Source organism: Triticum urartu, chromosome 5 (assembly GCF_003073215.2).
Source record: "Triticum urartu cultivar G1812 chromosome 5, Tu2.1, whole genome shotgun sequence".
Lineage (NCBI taxonomy): Eukaryota > Viridiplantae > Streptophyta > Magnoliopsida > Poales > Poaceae > Triticum > Triticum urartu.
Window position 1 is genome coordinate 185,089,047 of NC_053026.1, and position 19,813 is coordinate 185,108,859.

Genomic DNA, 19,813 nt, shown 5'->3' on the forward strand with positions numbered 1-19,813 from the left:
TCATGAATCAAAAAAATTCTAGAAATTGCCATGTATGTAAAGATGCCATGGCCTAGAACAGAAAATATCATAAACTTTTTCCATGTGATTTGTACAAATATTTGTAATTTTGTCATGCGTTAGAAAGCCGCCATTTTATGGGCAAATTTTTAAAATACTTTTGCACATGGTAAATATATTGCAATTTATATCTTTTTCAATCTGTTGCAATGGCAACAATCTTAAAACTTTTGCAATGTCTAGAATTCAGTTTTTGCCATGTTACGAATACACTTTTTTGCCATGGCAAAATATCACTGTAATACACAATTTGGTAATTCATTTTGCATGGCAACAATATTTTAATCCTCTTGCAATGCCTTGAATCCCATTTTACCATCTCGCCAATACACATTTTGCCATCGCAAAAATCTTCATAACATTTGCCATGTCACCATACAATTTTTGCCATTACGAATACAAATTTTGCTGATGGGACTTTTGCCATGGCCAAATATCATTGCAATACACAATTTGTTAAATGTTTTTGCATGGCAACAATCTTTCTATACCTCTTGCAATGTCTTGAATCCTATTTTTGCCATATAACTAATACACATTTTGTCATGGCAAAAATATTCATAACTTTGCCATGTCATGATACGTCTCCAACGAATCTACTTTTCCAAACACTTTTGCTATTGTTTTGGCCTCTAATTTCTATGATTTGAGTGAAACTAATCCGGACTAACGTTGTTTTCAGCAAACTATCATGATGTTGTTTTCTATAGAAATAAAAAATAGAATTGGGTGGGGATAGTTGGGGACTTACTTTGGATTATATAATGAATTATGGAGTGAGAAGTGATAGAGGGGGCCACCGGGCCGCCACACGGGCTGGTGGCTCGTTACCCCCCAGGGCGTGCCACCTGGCTGTGCGGGCCTCCTGTCCAGCGCCTTCTGATGATTCCATCGCCATAAATTCCCATATATGTGCAAAAACACAAAAAAAATATCATCACGTTTTATGATACGGAGATGTCGCCACCTCATGTTCTTCATCTGGAGACCTAATATGGAGTTCGTTTCTTGCTCCGAAGAAGCTTGTCCAACATCATCTGAGATGGTTTTGGCATATTCAGCGTAGGCTCCAGAAGCTGCGGTGCATAGCGGACGACAAAAGCATGCAGATAATGTCAAGAGAGGTCGGGGTAGACCGAATTTGACATGGGAGGAGTCCGTAAAGAGAGATCTGAAGGATTGGAGTATCACCAAAGAACTAACCATGGACAGGGGTGCGTGGAAGCTTGCTATGCATGTGCCAGAACCATGAGTTGGTTGCAAGATCTTAAGGGTTTCACCTCTAGTCTACCCCAACTTGTTTCGGACTAAAGGCTTCTGCTACCTCTTGAGCATGTGTTGGTTTTCCCTTGAAGAGGAAAGGGTGATGCAACAAAGCAGCATAAGTATTTCCCTCAGTTTTTGAGAACTAAGGTATCAATCCAGTAGGAGACCATGCGCGAGTCACCGCGTACCTACACAAAGAAATAAGAACCTCGCAACCAACGCGATAAAGGGGTTGTCAATGCCTTCACGGCCACTTGCAAGAGTGAGATCTGATAGAGATAATAATAATAAGATAAATATTTTTGGTATTTTTATGATGTAGATTGAAAGTAAAGATTGCAAAATAAAATAGATTGGAAACTTGTATGATGAAAAATAGACCCGGGGGGCATAGGTTTCACTAGTGGCTTCTCTCAAGATAGCATAAGTATTACAATGGGTGAACAAATTACTCTCGAGCAATTGATAGAAAAGCGAATAATTATGAGAATATCTAGGTATGATCATGTATATAGGCATCACGTCCATGACAAGTAGACCGACTCCTGCCTGCATCTACTACTATTACTCCACACATCGACCGCTATCCATCATGCATCTAGAGTATTAAGTTCATAAGAACGGAGTAACGCCTTAAGCAAGATGACATGATGTTGAGGGATAAACTCATGCAATATGATATAAACTCCATCTTTTTATCCTCGATGTCAACAATAGAATACGTGTCGTTTCCCTTTTTGTCACTGGGATCGAGCACCGCAAGATTGAACCCAAAGCTAAGCACTTCTCCCATTGCAAGAAAGATCAATCTAGTAGGCCAAATCAAACTGATAATTTCGAAGAGAATTGCAAAGATAACCAATCATACATAAAAGAATTCAGAGAAGATTCAAATATTGTTCATAGATAGTCTTGATCATAAACCCACAATTCATCAGATCTCGGCAAACACACTGCAAAAGAAGATTACATCGAATAGATCTCCAAGAGAATCGAGGAGAAATTTGTATTGAGATCCAAAGAGTGAGAAGAATCCATCTAGCTAATAACTATGGACCTGAAGGTCTGAAGTAAACTACTCACACATCACCAGAGGGCCCATGGAGTTGATGTAGAGGCCCTCCGTGATCAATGCCCCCTCCGGCGGAGCTCCGAAAAAGGCCCCAAGATGGGATCTCTTGGGTACAGAAGGTTGCGGCGGTGGAAATAGGGTTTCGTGGTGCTCCTGGATGTTTTCAGGGTACGTAGGTATATATAGGAGGAAGAAGTAGGTCGGTGGAGCCACGAGGGGGGAGGGCGCGCCCAGGGGTAGGCGCGCCCCCCTGCCTTGTGGCCTCCTCGTTGGTTGCTTGACGTCCACTCCAAGTCCTCTGGATCATGTTTGTTCCAAAAATCACGCTCCAGAAGGTTTCATTCTGTTTGGGCTCAGTTTGATATTCCTTTTCTGCGAAACACTAAAATAGGCAAAAAAACAGCAATTTGGGCTGGACCTCCGGTTAATAGGTTAGTCCCAAAAGTAATATAAAAGTGTATAAATAAGCCCATTAAACATCCAAAACAGAATATATAATAGCATGGAACAATCAAAAATTATAGATACATTGGAGACGTATCAGCTTCTTATGGGTTTCTTGCTCCGAAGAGAGGGATTTGTCGTTGTCATCACCAACCCTTCTCCATCAACAATTTCATGATGCTCACATCCATGTGTGAGTAATTCTTCTGTAGGATACGGAGGTAGATTGGATTTGGATGAGATTTGTTATGTAATCGTTGTCAGATTTGATAGGGCTTGATCCCTAGTATCCATTATGTTTTGAGATTGATGTTGCTATGACTTTGTTATGCTTAATACTTGTCACTAGGGCCCGAGTGCCATGATTTCATATATGAACCTATTATGTTTTCATGAATATATTTGTGTTCTTGATCCTATCTTGCAGGTTGTAGACACCTATTATGAGTTATGATTCGCATACCCCAAGGTGACAATAATTAGGATTCTTTCCAGTGATTACCGTAGTTTGAGGAGTTCATGTATTCACTAACACTACTATAGGATGCTGCTAACGCAACACTACAATCAGAGACCCTTAGACGAAACTATGTGCGATGCATTGATCGCAAACGGTGATATAAAAAAATGTCAAAAAGATGCAAAACATTTGCGGTGGCGGATACATCAAACACGGTTTAGATTTTAGTTGTGTGTGATGTGGGGCATACAGTTCAGTTCAATGAACTATTTGCGATGAAGCAGAAGAACGGAAACGGGCAGCCAGATGAAGGTGTGTGCGATATACGATATACAGTTAACTCGGATTAACTGTTTGTGATTAGGCAATACAACAGAAACGGACAACCAAATCAAGGTCTCTGCGATTGTGGGCATACACTTCAGACGGATGAACTGTTTGCGATTAGGCAACACAACAGAAATGGTTAGCCAGATCAAGGTATCTACGATTGACGGCATACACTTCACACGGATGAACTGTTTGCGATTAGCCACAACAAACATAAACAGTTAGACAGATCAACGTGTGTGCGCTATACAGGCACACATTCTAATCAAAAGAAGCGTGCGTGATAGTAATAACGAGTGCGCACGGTTGATGGAACAAGACGTGGGCTGACATCGCCTATTGCGGTGCACCCTATGGTGCAAACGCCACGTTACGCCATCCGGGAATAGTGTCGCACTTAGATATTATAGAACCGTCAATAAATTTTGGGCATGCGTCCCGTACAATCCAAATTACTACCACACTATATTTAATTGCAAATTTGTTCACACCGATCAAAACCTAAATGATTTCCCACTTAGGAGCGTATTAGTACTCGGTTATAAATACTACCTACTCCAAGATGACTGCACATTTCTCCTCAATTCCTCATCCAAAAAAACAAACAAGTCATTCATCATCGTTCCCTTGTGTCTGCCATGGCCCGCCTGAGTTCTGGGTCAAGAGATTACTACCAGGGACAGGCGAGCATGGAAGCGCAAGAACGAGAGATGTCCCGCCTCGCCGCGAAAGCAGACGACATGTCCCGATGTGCCGCCATAGCCGCACAGAGTTCCCGCCGCGCCACTGAAGCAGCACCGAGGTCCCGCCGCATCGTCGATGTGGCAGACTGGTCCGGTCGCGCCACGGAAGCAGCAAAGATGTCCCGCCGTGCTGCGAATGCAGCAGAGATGTCCTCCCGTGCCGCGGTGGCCTGGGAAAATGTCTCGTGGGCAGACGAGGACTCTCACAGGCGCATGCGCGCTATGCTCGATGACCTAATGGGTCGGATCTCCGACTGGACGAAGCTGCAGGACAAGATGAATGCCTCGTTTAAAAATGCTACCAAAGTCATCCGGGGACTAGGGGAGGACAAGGCGAAGCTCGACACCGAGTGGGGTCTGCTAAGGGAGAAGATTGTCAGAACGAAGAAGCAGCACGAGGATACCACTGCCTTGTTGAAGAGGATCGGCGTCATTGTCAAGAAACTTATTGACGAGAATGTGATGTGATGTCTACTATGCAACCTTCTTCTTGTAGACTCGTGTTGGGCCTCCAAGCGCAGAGTTTTGTAGGACATTAGCAAATTTCCCTCAAGTGGATGACCTAAGGTTTATCAATCCATGGGAGGCGTAGGATGAAGATGGTCTCTCCCAAAAAATCTTGCAACCAAATGATAAAGAGTCTCTTGTGTCCCCAACACACCTAATATAATGGTAAATTGTATAGGTGCACTAGTTCAGTGAAGAGATGGTGATACAAGTGTAATATGGATGGTTAGATTTTTGTAATCTGAAAATATAAAAACAGCAATGTAGCTAATAATAAAAGTGAGCAAAAATGGTATTGCAATGCTTAGAAACAAGGCTTAGGGTTCATACTTTCACTAGTGCAAGTTCTCTCGACAATGATAACATAATTAGATCATATAACAATCCCTCAACGTGCAACAAAGAGTCACTCCAAAGTCACTAATAGCGGAGAATAAACGAAGAGATTATTGTAGGGTATGAAACCACCTCAAAGTTATTCTTTCTGATCGATCTATTGGGCTATTCCAATAAGTGTCACAAACAGCCCTAGAGTTCGTACTAAAATAACACCTTAAGACACAGATCAACCAAAACCCTAATGCCACCTAGATACTCCAATGTCACCACAAGTATCCGCGGGTTTGATTATACGATATGCATCACACAATCTGAGATTCATCTATTCAAACCAACACAAAAAACTTCAAAGAGTGCCTCAAAGTTTCTACCGGGAAGTCAAGACGAAAAAGTGTGCCAACCCCTATGCGTAAGTTCACAAGGTCATAGAACCCGCAAGTTGATCACCAAAACATACATCAAGTGTTCTCAAAACCCTTAAAAACTCAATCTGATAAGATAACTTCAAAGGGAAAAGTCAATCCATTACAAGAAGGTAGAGGGGGAGAAGCATCATAAGATCCAACTATAATAGCAAAGCTCGCGGTACATCAAGATCATGCCAAATAAAGAATACGAGAGAGAGAGATCAAACACATAGCTACTGGTACATACCCTCAGCCCCGAGGGTGAACTACTCCCTCCTCGTCACGGAGAGCGCCGGGATGATGAAGATGGGCACCGATAATGGTTTGCCCCCTCCGGGAGGGCGCCAGAACAGGCTCCCGATTGGTTTTTCATGGCTACAGAGGCTTGCGGCGGCGGAACTCCCGATCTAGGTTTTGTTCTGAAGTTTTTGGGATTTATAAGAGGTGTTGGCGCCGGGAACAAGTCAGGGGGGCCCACGAGGCGACGAAAAGGACGGGCCACGCGCCCTCCACCCTTATGGTGGCCTCGGGACTCCTCTCCGATAACTTTTTGTTCCAATATTTTTTATATTTTCCAAAAATATTCTCCGTGAATTTTCAGGTCAATTGGACTCCGTTCGAAATTCCTTTTCTGGGAAACTCAAAAACAAGGAAAAACAAAAACCGGCACTGGGCTCTAGGTTAATAGGATAGTCCCAAAAATCATATAAAATAGCATATAAATGTATATAAAACATCCAAGATGGATAATATAATAGCATGGAACAATCAAAAATTATAGATCGTTGGAGACGTATCACGATGCTTCGCATCGAGCGCCAAAGGTTGGTGGAGGAAATCATGGATGCTCTCAAGCAGCGTCTTGAGCACACGAAAGAGCTCATCACCGCTCACCGCGAGAACTAGTCTCCGCGGCCTGTAGCAACGCATCAAGAATGTAGAGATCAGCGAGCCAGATCGTTGTCTACGTCTTCCTTCTTCTTTTGCCCTTTGTGTATTCCGGGCGTTGCCACATGTTGCTTTTTTAATTATCCTCCTAAATATGTAAGACAATTATTATCCACTGTCATCGTCCTTATATTCATCAGTCTTGCTATAAGACGCAGTCGATGCTGTATAGGTCCGTCGGATCTTACATCAAGATCCGTGCAAAACTTTCTTTTTAGACTTCCTTTTTTCTCTCTTAAATCTCAGTTGAGTGAGACATAGCCACGCTATTAAACAGGGGCTCGGGCGCCATTAGTGGAGACGTTGGGAGAGAGGTGGGCGATGGGTAGAGGTCAAAGGGCTCTCCTCCTGATAAACACGTGCAGGGGTCTGATCGCATGCCTCCCGTACTCAAATAGCTACCCTGCATGGCACCTCCTAGCCAATAAAAAATTGGACGCGTGGCGGCACGTAAATGGTAAGTAGAACGCCCATGATTTCAATAATACTTGTGTTTCCAATTGTAAAGTGATAACACTTGTTCCAAAATGACTTTGTTCATTGTTAATGTGTGTGTCTTCGCAAATCGAACAAAAAATTTACCACAACATGTTGGTGCCATGTCATGACACCATGCCAAGTTTCATGACTTTCAGGCGAGTTTTGGATTTACGGGAATTTTAAAACCAAGTTTCTCGATGTTTCCGGCCGAGCCAAGATGCCCAGATGTTTGTATTTCATTTCCATTTCTTGCATGGGACCTAAAAATTCACCCAAGTACACATAAATGATTTTTCAACTAACTTTGGCACACTGGAGCATGTGCTTGTAGTTCAAATTTGAATTATGTGCATTAAATGACTGGAAACTCAATTAATTTATAAAAAAGGCCAAACAAACCCAGAATAATTCCAAAATTTAGCACGAAACTCCTATTGGTCTAAGCTACCTGTGTAAAAAAATCAAGGCGGGAGAAGGCAGTGTATGTCGTTTCGCACACGGAGGTGATACGTTGCCTCTCGGAACCACGGGCCTTCTTGAGAGAAGCTCCGTTTTGTTAATGTGTGCATCTTCGCAAATCGAACAAAAAATTTACCACAACATGTTGGTGCCATGTCATGACACCATGCCAAGTTTCATGATTTTCAGGCGAGTTTTGGATTTACGGGAATTTTAAAACCAAGTTTCTCGATGTTTCCGGCCAAGCCAAGACGCCCAGATGTTTGTATTTCATTTCCATTTCTTGCATGGGACCTAAAAATTCACCCAAGTACACATAAATGATTTTTCAACTAACTTTGGCACACTGGAGCATGTGCTTGTAGTTCAAATTTGAATTATGTGCATTAAATGACTGGAAACTCAATTAATTTATAAAAAAGGCCAAACAAACCCAGAATAATTCCAAAATTTAGCACGAAACTCCTATTGGTCTAAGCTACCTGTGTAAAAAAATCAAGGCGGGAGAAGGCAGTGTATGTCGTTTCGCACACGGAGGTGATACGTTGCCTCTCGGAACCACGAGCCTTCTTGAGAGAAGCTCCGTTTTGCAAGAAGCTTATACCAAAGCTTGTCCCAATTCGGCCGAAAAATTTACCACAACATGTTGGTGCCATGTCATGACACCATGCCAAGTTTCATTATTTTCATGCGTGTTTTGGATTTGCAGGAACTAAAATACCAAGTTTCTCAATATTTTTGGCCGAGCCACGACGCCCAGATGTTTGAATTTCATCCCTATTTCTTGCATGCGACCTAGAAATTCACCCAAGGACACACATGTGATTTTTCAACCAACTTTGGTGCATTGGAGCATGTTCTTGTAGTTCAAATTTGAATTATGCACATTAAATGCCCAGAAACTCAATTAATGTATAAAAAAGCCAAACGAACCCGAAATAATTCCAAATTTTAACACGGCACTCATATAGTTCTATGTTGCCTCTGTAAAAAATCAAGGGGGGGGGGGAGACAGTGTATATCGTTTCACAGACAAAGGTGACACGTTCCCTCTCGGAACCACGAGTCTTCTTGAGAGAAGCTTCAGTTTGCAAGAAGCTTATACCAAAACGTGTCCCAATTCGACGATTTTTTACCACAGTGATGTCTACTACACAACCTTATTCTTGTAGATGTTGTTGGGCCTCCAAGTGCAGAGGTTTGTAGGACAGTAGCAAATTTCCCTCAAGTGGATGACCTAAGGTTTATCAGTCCGTGGGAGGCGTAGGATGAAGATGGTCTCTCTCAAACAACCCTGCAACCAAATAACAAAGAGTCTCTTGTGTCCCCAACACACCCAATACAATGGTAAATTGTATAGGTGCACTAGTTCGGCGAAGAGATGGTGATACAAGTGCAATATGGATAGTAGATATAGGTTTTTCTAATCTGAAAATATAAAAACAGCAAGGTAACTAATGATAAAAGTGAGCACAAACGGTATTGCGATGTGTTGAAACAAGGCCTAGGGTTCATACTTTCACTAGTGCAAGTTCTCTCAACAATAATAACATAATTGGATCATATAACTATCCCTCAACATGCAACCAAGAGTCACTCCAAAGTCACTAATAGCGGAGAACAAACGAAGAGATTATGGTAGGGTACGAAACCACCTCAAAGTTATCCTTTCTGATCGATCTATTCAAGAGTATGTAGTAAAATAACACGGAGCTATTCTTTCCGTTCAATCTATCATAGAGTTCGTACTAGAATAACACCTTAAGACACAAATCAACCAAAACCCTAATGTCACTAGATACTCCAATGTCACCTCAAGTATCCGTGGGTATGATTATAGGATATGCATCACACAATCTCAGATTCATCTATTCAACCAACACAAAGAACTTCAAAGAGTGCCCCAAAGTTTCTACCGGAGAGTCAAGACGAAAATGTGTGCCAACCCCTATGCATAGGTTCATGGGAGGAACCCGCAAGTTGATCACCAAAACATACATCAAGTGGATCACGTGATATCCCATTGTCACCACAGATAAGCACATGCAAGACATACATCAAGTGTTCTCAAATCCTTAAAGACTCAATCCGATAAGACAACTTGAAAGGGAAAACTCAATTCATCACAAGAGAGTAGAGGGGGAGAAACATCATAAGATCCAACTATAATAGCAAAGCTCGCGATACATCAAGATCGTATCACCTCAAGAACACGAGAGAGATAGATCAAACACATAGCTACTAGTACATACCCTCAGCCCCGAGAGAGAACTACTCCCTCCTCGTCATGGAGAGCACCGGGATGATGAAGATGGCCACCGGAGAGGGATTCCCCCTCCGGCAGGGTGCCGGAACGGGTCTAGATTGGTTTTCGGTGGCTACGGAGGCTTCTGGCGGCGGAACTCCCGATCTATTGTGTTCTCCGAAGTTTTTAGGGTATATGGATATATATATAGGAGGAAGAAGTACGTCAGTGGATCTCCGGGCTGTCCACGAGGCAGGGAGGACGCCCAAGGGGGGTGGGCGTGCCCCCACCCTCGTGGGCAGCCCGGGACTCTTCTGGTCCATCTCCGATACTCCGTGGGCTTCTTCTGGTCCAAAAATAAGTTTCGTGAAGTTTCAGGTCAATTGGACTCTGCTTGATTTTCCTTTTCTGCGATACTCTAAAACATGGAAAAAACAGAAATTGGCACTGGGCTCTAGGTTAATAGGTTAGTCCCAAAAATCATATAAAATAGCATATTAATGCATATAAAACATCCAAGGTTGATAATATAATAGCATGGAACAATAAAAATTATAGATACGTTGGAGACGTATCAGCATCCCCAAGCTTAATTCCTGCTCGTCCTCGAGTAGGTAAATGATAAAACATAATTTTTGATGTGGTATGCTACCTAACATATTTATCCATGTAATTTTCTTTATTGTGGAAAGAATATTCAGATCCATAAGATTCAAGACAAAAGTTTAATATTGACATAAAAATAATAATACTTCAAGCATACTAACAAAGTAATCATGTCTTCTAAAAATAACATGGCCAAAGAAAGTTGTCCCCACAAAATCATATAGTTTGGCTATGCTCTATCTTCACCACACAAAATATTTAAATCATGCACAACCCCGATGATAAGCCAAGCAATTGTTTCATACTTTTGGTGTTCTCAAACCTTTTCAATCTTCACGCAATATATGAGCGTGAGCCATGGATATAGCACTATGGTGGAATAGAATGGTGGTTGTGGAGAAGACAAAAAAAGGGAGAAGGTAGTCTCACATCAACTAGGCGTATCAATGGGCTATGGAGATGCCCATCAATAGATATCAATGTGAGTGAGTAGGGATTGCCATGCAACGGATGCACTAGAGCTATAAGTATATGAAAGCTCAACAAAAGAAACTAAGTGGGTGTGCATCCAACTTGCTTGCTCACGAAGACCTAGGGCATTTTGAGGAAGCCCATCATTGGAATATACAAGCCAAGTTCTATAATGAAAAATTCCCACTAGTATATGAAAGTGATATCATAGGAGACTCTCTATATGAAGAACATTGTGCTACTTTGAAGCACAAGTGTGGAAAAAGGATAGTAACATTGTCCCTTCTCTCTTTTTCTCTCATTTTTATTTTTATTTTATTTTTTGGGCCTTCCTTTTTTATGGCCTTTCTCTTTCTTTTTTTCGTCCGGGGTCTCATGCCGACTTGTGGGGGAATCATAGTCTCCATCATCCTTTCCTCACTTGGGACAATGCTCTAATAATGATGATCATCACACTTTATTTACTTACAACTCAATAATTACAACTCAATACTTAGAACAAAATATGACTCTATGTGAATGCCTCCGGCGGTGTACCGGGATGTGCAATGATGCATGAGTGACATGTATGAAGAATTATGAACGATGGCTTTGCCACAAATACGATATCAACTACATGATCATGCAAGCAATATGACAATGATGAAGCGTGTCATAATAATTGAACGATGGAAAGTTGCATGGCAATACATCTCGGAATGGCTATGGAAATGCCATAATAGGTAGGTATGGTGGCTGTTTTGAGGAAGATATATGGTGGGTTTATGGTACCGGCGAAAGTTGCGCGATACTAGAGAGGCTAGCAATAATAGGTATGGTGGCTGTTTTGAGGAAGGTATATGGTACCGGCGAAAGTTGCGCGATACTAGAGAGGCTAGCAATGGTGGAAGGGTGAGAGTGCGTATATGGACTCAACATTAGTCATAAAGAACTCACATACTTATTGCAAAAATCTGTTAGTTATCGAAAAAAAGTATTACACACATGCTCCTAGGGGGATAGATTGGTAGGAAAAGACCATCGCTCGTCCCCGACTGCCACTCATAAGGAAGACAATCAATAAATACATCATGCTCCAACTTCATCACATAACTCATACGTGCATGCTACGGGAATCACAAACTTCAACACAAGTATTTCTCAAATTCACAACTACTCAACTAGCATGACTCTAATATCATCATCTCCATATCTCAAAACAATTATCAAGTATCAAGCTTCTCATAGTATTCAATGCACTTATAAGAAAGTTTTTATTATTGCCATGTTGTTCTAAAGGACTCTCAAAATAATATAAGTGAAGCATGAGAGATCAATTATTTCTATAAAATAAAACCACGGCCGTGCTCTAAAAGATATAAGTGAAGCACTAGAGCAAAAACTATATGGCTCAAAAGATATAAGTGAAGCACATAGAGTATTCTAATAAATTTCAAATCATGTGAGTCTCTCTCAAAAGGTGTGTAGATCAAGGATGATTGTGGTAAACTAAAAAGCAAAGACTCAAATCATACAAGACGCTCCAAGCAAAACACATATCATGTGGTGAATAAAAATATAGCTCCAAGTAAAGTTACCGATAGATGAAGACGAAAGAGGGGATGCCTTCCGGGGCATCCCCAAGCTTAGGCTCTTGGTTGTCATTGAATATTACCATGGGGTACCTTGGGCATCCCCGAGCTTAGGCTCTTGCCACTCCTTATTCCATAGTCCATCGAATCTTTATCCAAAACTTGAAAACTTCACAACACAAAACTTAACAGAAAACTCGTAAGCTCCGTTAGTATAAGAAAATAAATCACCACTTAGGTACTGTTGTGAACTCATTACAAATTCATATTGGTGTAATATCTACTGTATTCCAACTTCTCTATGGTTCATACCCTCCGATACTACTCATAGATTTATCAAAATAAGCAAACAACACATAGAAAACAGAATCTGTCAAAGACAGAACAGTCTGTAGTAATCTATAGGTTTTGAATACTTATGTAACTCCAAAAATCCTGAGAAATTAGGAAGTCCTAGGAAATTTGTTTATTAATCTAATTCAAGTGGAATTGGTATTTTATCGCTCTCTGGTAAAAAATGAAAATTATTCTCGTGAGCGCATACTTTCTGTTTTTTATAGCAAGATCAAATAACAATCACCCAAGAAGATCCTAGAGGCTTTACTTGGTACAAACACTAATTAAAACATAAAACCACATCTAACCAGAGTCTATATGAATTATTTATTACTAAACATGAGCAAAAAGCAAAGAACAAAAATAAAGTTGGGTTGCCTCCCAACAAGCGCTAACGTTTAACGCCCCTAGCTAGGCATGATGATTTCAATGATGCTCACATAAAAGATAAGAATTGAAACATAAAGAGAGCATCATGAATAATATGACTAGCACATTTAAGTCTAACCCACTTCTTATGCATAGGGATTTTGTGAGCAAACAACTTATGGGGACAATAATCAACTAGCATAGGAAGGCAAAACAAGCATAACTTCAAAACTTTAAGCACATGGAGAGGAAACTTGGTATTATTGCAATTCCTACTAGCATATATTCCTCCCTCATAATAATTTTCAGTAGCATCATGAATGAATTAAACAATATAACCAGCACCTAAAGCATTCTTTTCATGATCTACAAGCATAGAAAATTTACTACTCTCTACATAAGCAAAATTCTTCTCAATCGGAATAGTGGGAGTATCATAAGAGGCTCGAATACTATAAATTGTTTCCACATAAAAAGAGTAATGTTCAGAAAAAGGGTAATCATAATCATGACAAGTTTTATAAATATAACCATCACTAATTTTTATAGCATATGTATCATCACAATAATTATCATAAGTAGCAACTTTGTTCTCATCATAATCGATTGAAACCTCTTCCAAGGTAGTGGAATCATCACTAAATAAAGTCATGACCTCTCCAAATCCACTTTCATAATTATCATAATAAGATTCAACATCCTCCAAAATAGTGGGATCATTACTTCCTAAAGTTGACACTATTCCAAACCCACTTTCATCAATATAATCATCATAAGTAGGAGGCATGCTATCATCATAATAAATTTGCATATCAAAACTTGGGAGACTACAAATATCATCTTCATTAAACATAGCTTCCCCAAGCTTGGGACTAACATTAATTGCATTGAATACATTCTCAAAAACATCATCTTCATCAAACATGGCATCCCCAATCTTGGGCCTTTTCATATCATAAGCATAATCACTCTCATCATTAATAGTATGGATAGCACCGATAGTATAGCAATTATCATCATCACAAGGAGTAATAGGAGCAACATCATTTGGGAGAGATACCTTTTTACCGTTGCTTCTCCGTCTTCTCTTTTTCTTCTTCACATCATGTGTGGGTTTAATCCTCTTTTCGGAGCTCCTTATTAATGAGATTGGTTGAATAGGAGGCTCCTCCTCGTTACCTGATTCATCATAAGAAATAATAGGAGGATATTGGGAAGTCTCTTCCCTTTCATTAGTATTCTCTTCATCCTCTATTTGTTTTCTTTTCTTTATGTAATTGGCAATATAAGGATTTTCAATGCAATTCACCGCACAATACATATAAATTTCCTCTAGATCAAAATTAAGAACTCTATAAAGGGCAAATTCTGGAATAACCTTAGATATACATTTCATTTCTTCATAACCCAAGAGCAAACTAAGTTCATTATGATGTGCAAGGGAAATCAAGTCATCACAATTTTTGGACACGATACGATCATGAAACAATTTGCATTGGGTACTGAAATGATCACGTTCATTGCAAAGTTCACAAGTAGGGCCAAGAAAGTTTAAATTTTCAGCACAAACATCTAGCCTTTCTTGCAACCATTTAGTTTCCAAATACTTATGCCTCTTGCAAAATCTATCTCCCCTGTTTGGTATGTAATTACAAACTCTATGCACTCCACAAAAATCGACATGCTTATAAGAGATATTTTCATCATGACTAGTGCAATCATCATTAGTACTATGGATATTCAAGGAGTTCATACTAACAACATTGCAATCATGCTCATCATTCAAAGATTTAGTGCCAAACATTTTATAGAATTCTTCTTCTAGCATTTGAGCGCAATTTTCCTTTCCATCATTCTCACAAAAGATATTAAAAAGATGAAGCGTATGAGGCAAACTCAATTCCAGTTTTTTTGTAGTTTTGTTTTATAAACTAAACTAGTGGTAAAATAAGAAACAAAAAGATTCGATTGCAAGATCTAAAGATATACCTTCAAGCGCTAACCTCCCCGGCAACGGCGCCAGAAAAGAGCTTGATGTCTACTATACAACCTTCTTCTTGTAGACGTTGTTGGGCCTCCAAGTGCAGAGGTTTGTAGGACAGTAGCAAATTTCCCTCAAGTGGATGACCTAAGGTTTATCAATCCGTGGGAGGCGTAGGATGAAGATGGTCTCTCTCAAACAACCCTGCAACCAAATAACAAAGAGTCTCTTGTGTCCCCAACACACCCAATACAATGGTAAATTGTATAGGTGCACTAGTTCGGCGAAGAGATAGTGATACAAGTGCAATATGGGTAGTAGATATAGGTTTTTGTAATCTGAAAATACAAAAACAGCAAGGTAACTAATGATAAAAGTGAGCACAAATGGTATTGCAATGTGTTGAAACAAGGCCTAGGGTTCATACTTTCACTAGTGCAAGTTCTCTCAACAATAATAACATAATTGGATCATATAACTATCCCTCAACATGCAACCAAGAGTCACTCCAAAGTCACTAATAGCGGAGAACAAACGAAGAGATTATGGTAGGGTACGAAACCACCTCAAAGTTATCCTTTCTGATCGATCTATTCAAGAGTCCATAGTAAAATAACACGAAGCTATTCTTTCCGTTCAATCTATCATAGAGTTCGTACTAGAATAACACCTCAAGACACAAATCAACCAAAACCCTAATGTCACCTAGATACTCCAATGTCACCTCAAGTATCCGTGGGTATGATTATACGATATGCACCACACAATCTCAGATTCATCTATTCAACCAACACAAAGAACTTCAAAGAGTGCCCCAAAGTTTCTACCGGAGAGTCAAGACGAAAACATGTGCCAACCCCTATGCATAGGTTCATGGGCGGAACCCGTAAGTTGATCACCAAAACATACATCAAGTGGATCACGTGATATCCCATTGTCACCGCAGATAAGCACATGCAAGACATACATCAAGTGTTCTCAAATCCTTAAAGACTCAATCCGATAAGACAACTTGAAAGGGAAAACTCAATTCATCACAAGAGAGTAGAGGGGGAGAAACATCATAAGATCCGACTATAATAGCAAAGATCATGATACATCAAGATCGTATCACCTCAAGAACACGAGAGAGAGAGAGAGATCAAACACATAGCTACTGGTACATATCCTCATCCCCGAGGGAGAACTACTCCCTCCTCATCATGGAGAGCACCGAGATGATGAAGATGGCCACCGGAGAGGGATTCCCCCTCCGGCAGGGTGCCGGAATGGGTCTAGATTGGTTTTCGGTGGCTACGGAGGCTTCTGGCGGCGGAACTCCCAATCTATTGTGTTCTCCGAAGTTTTTAGGGTATATGGATATATATAGGAGGAAGAAGTACGTCGGTGGATCTCCGGGTTGTCCACGAGGCAGGGGGGTGTGCCCCGGGGGGTGGGCGCGCCCCCACCCTCGTGGGCAGCCCGGGACTCTTCTGGTCCATCTCTGATACTCTGTGGGCTTCTTCTGGTCCAAAAATAAGTTCCGTGAAGTTTCAGGTCAATTGGACTCCGTTTGATTTTCCTTTTCTGCGATACTCTAAAACAAGGAAAAAACAGAAACTAGCACTGGGCTCTAGGTTAATAGGTTAGTCCCAAAAATCATATAAAATAGCATATTAATGCATATAAAACATCCAAGGTTGATAATATAATTGCATGGAACAATAAAAAATTATAGATACATTGGAGACGTATCACACAACATGTTGGTGCCATAAAATGACACCATGCCAAGTTTCATGATTTTCAGGTGACTTTTGAATTTACAGGAATTTAAACAACCTAGTTTCTCAATGTTACTGGCTGAGCCACGACACCCAGATGCTTGAATCATTCCCATTTCTTGCATGGGACCTAGAAATTTACCCAAGGACACACATGTGATTTTTCAACCAACCTTGGTGCACTGGAGCATGTGCTTGTAGTTCATATTTGAATTATTCATGTCAAATGCGCAGAAACTCAATTAATGCATAAAAAGGGGCAAACGAACCTGAAATAATTCCAAATTTTAACACGACACTCATATAGTTCTATGCTTGCTTTGTAAAAAATCAAGAGGGGGGCAGCGTATGCCGTTTCGCACACAAAGGTGTCGATGCAACAAACCTTCGCGTGTGTTGCCCAGACTGTACATAGGCACAACATCAAGGAAGCAAGCTACATCAAGCATGCTAGCCAAGAACCAAGCCTGAGAAGAAGCTATTTGAGAAATCAAAGTGCAGATCAAGAAGACCAAGACAGGCCAAGACATCACCAAGAAGAAACCTCCCTTGCCGAGTAGGCGAGACTGGTCAGGTCGAGGCTACCTCGAGAACAAGTCCCAAGACTTCCCCGGCAAGGGTTGCCAGGGCTGCTGATGGTCTGCGTCCCCGCCAGGACTCCACCGCTCCACCGCATCACGTGCATGTCATCCATCGATGCGGTGTCGAGCCCCCAGATATCTAAGTGTCCATCATTTGGCGCGTGGTAGCCACTTGGAAGGAAGATTATCTCCATGTGACACCCGTCTAGAGGCATGTCAAGCAGACGTGAGAGAGATGGCTAAAACAGTGCGGCAAGGCTTTCCGGGCTACACCCACGACGTGACACTAAGCGGTGCGTTTAATGCACCTTGTCCCGTCTGCAGAGTTCGGTATGATAGCATTGTTGGCTATCTAATCACTAGATAATGACTGTTTTGCCATTGTGGTAACCCCTTGACCTATAAAAGGAGGGACGTGGCAACCTTAGAAAGGTTCGGACCCCTATACACTCATATATCCGTAGCTGCTCTCGTCCCGAGGTGACCTTGCCAGGCTTGGGCGCTGTGCCTTCACCACAGTCCTCCCATCAATCCACCAAAGCATGAGTATGGTTTTACACCTGACGGCGGCCCGAACCTGGGTAAAAATCGCCAGCGTCACCACTGTCATGCTGTTCCACGGCCTCTGCTCTTTGTGCAACACGCCCTTCCCCATTGCCGAACCACAAGGGATCGATGGCCCCATAGGTGATCATGTTCTGCCACGACATCTTTGGCACGCCAGGTAGGGGGAACGCTTGCGCGAACCTGAGGTCGTAAGCAGCGCATCGATCCTCATCATCATTGTCTCCATCAGTTGCTTCATAATCCATGGCGCCCAAGAAGAAGCCCGGCGCGACAGCTCACCCCTCCACCTCGATGACCCCCTCACATGTAGCCACTGTTACTGTGGGGACTACGGTGGTGTCGGGGGACGCGACCGCCACGGGGAACATGACCGGTGCAGGCAGTGCTGTCATCGTTCCCTCGACGGCCAAGTGATGACCCACAAGTGTTGGGGATCTATCATAGCCTTTTCGATAAGTAAGAGTGTCTAACCCAACGAGGAGCAGAAGGAAATGATAAGCGGTTTTTAGCAAGGTATTCCCTACAAGCACTGAAATTATCGGTAACAGATAGTTTTGTGATAAGGTAATTTGTAACGAGTAACAAGTAATAAAAGTAAATAAGGTGCAGCAAGATAGCCCAATCCTTTTAGTAGCAAAGGACAAGCCTGGACAAACTCTTATATAAAGGAAAGCGCTCCCGAGGACACATGGGAATTATCATCAAGCTAGTTTTCATCACGCTCATATGATTCGCGTTCGGTACTTTGATAATTTGATATGTGGGTGGACCGGTGCTTGGGTACTGTCCTTCCTTGGACAAGCATCCCACTTATGATTGACCCCTATTGTAAGCATCCACAACTACAACAGAAGTATTAAGGTAAACCTAACCATATCATGAAACATGTGGATCGAAATCAGCCCCTTACGAAGCAACGCATAAACTAGGGTTTAAGCTTCTGTCACTCTAGCAACCCATCATCTACTTATTACTTCCCAATGCCCTCCTTTAGGCCCAAACAATGGTGAATTGTCATGTAGTCGATGTTCACATGACACCACTAGAGGAAAGACAACATACATCTCATCAAAATATCAAACGAGTACCAAATTCACATGACTACTTATAGCAAGACTTCTCCCATGTCCTCAGGAACAAACATAACTACTCACAAAGCATATTCATGTTCACAATTAGAGGGGTATTAATATGCATAATGTATCTGAACATATGATCTTCCACCAAGTAAACCAACTAGCATCAACTACAAGGAGTAATCAACACTACTAGCAACCCACAGGTACCAATCTGAGGTTTGGATACAAAGATTGGATACAAGAGATGAACTAGGGTTTGAGATGAGATGGTGCTGGTGAAGATGTTGATGGAGATTGACCCCCTCCCGATGAGAGGATCGTTGGTGATGACGATGGTGATGATTTCCCCCTCCCGGAGGGAAGTTTCCCCGGCAGAACAGCTCCGCCGAAGCCCTAGATTGGTTCCGCCAAGGTTCCGCCTCGTGGCGGCGGAGTTTCGTCCCGTGAGCTTGCTTATGATTTTTTCCTCGACGAAAGACTCCACATAGCCAAAGATGGGCATCAGAGGGCCACCAGGGGGCCCACGAGGCAGGGTGGCGCGCCTCCCACCCTCGTGGACGGTGGGTGGCCCCCCTCTGGTACTTCTTTCGCCCAATATTTTTTATATATTCTGAAAATAATTCCCATGGAGTTTCAGGACTTTTGGAGATGTGCATAATAGGTCTCTAATATTTGCTCCTTTTCCAGTCCAGAATTCCAGCTGTCGGCATTCCCCCTCTTCATGTAAAC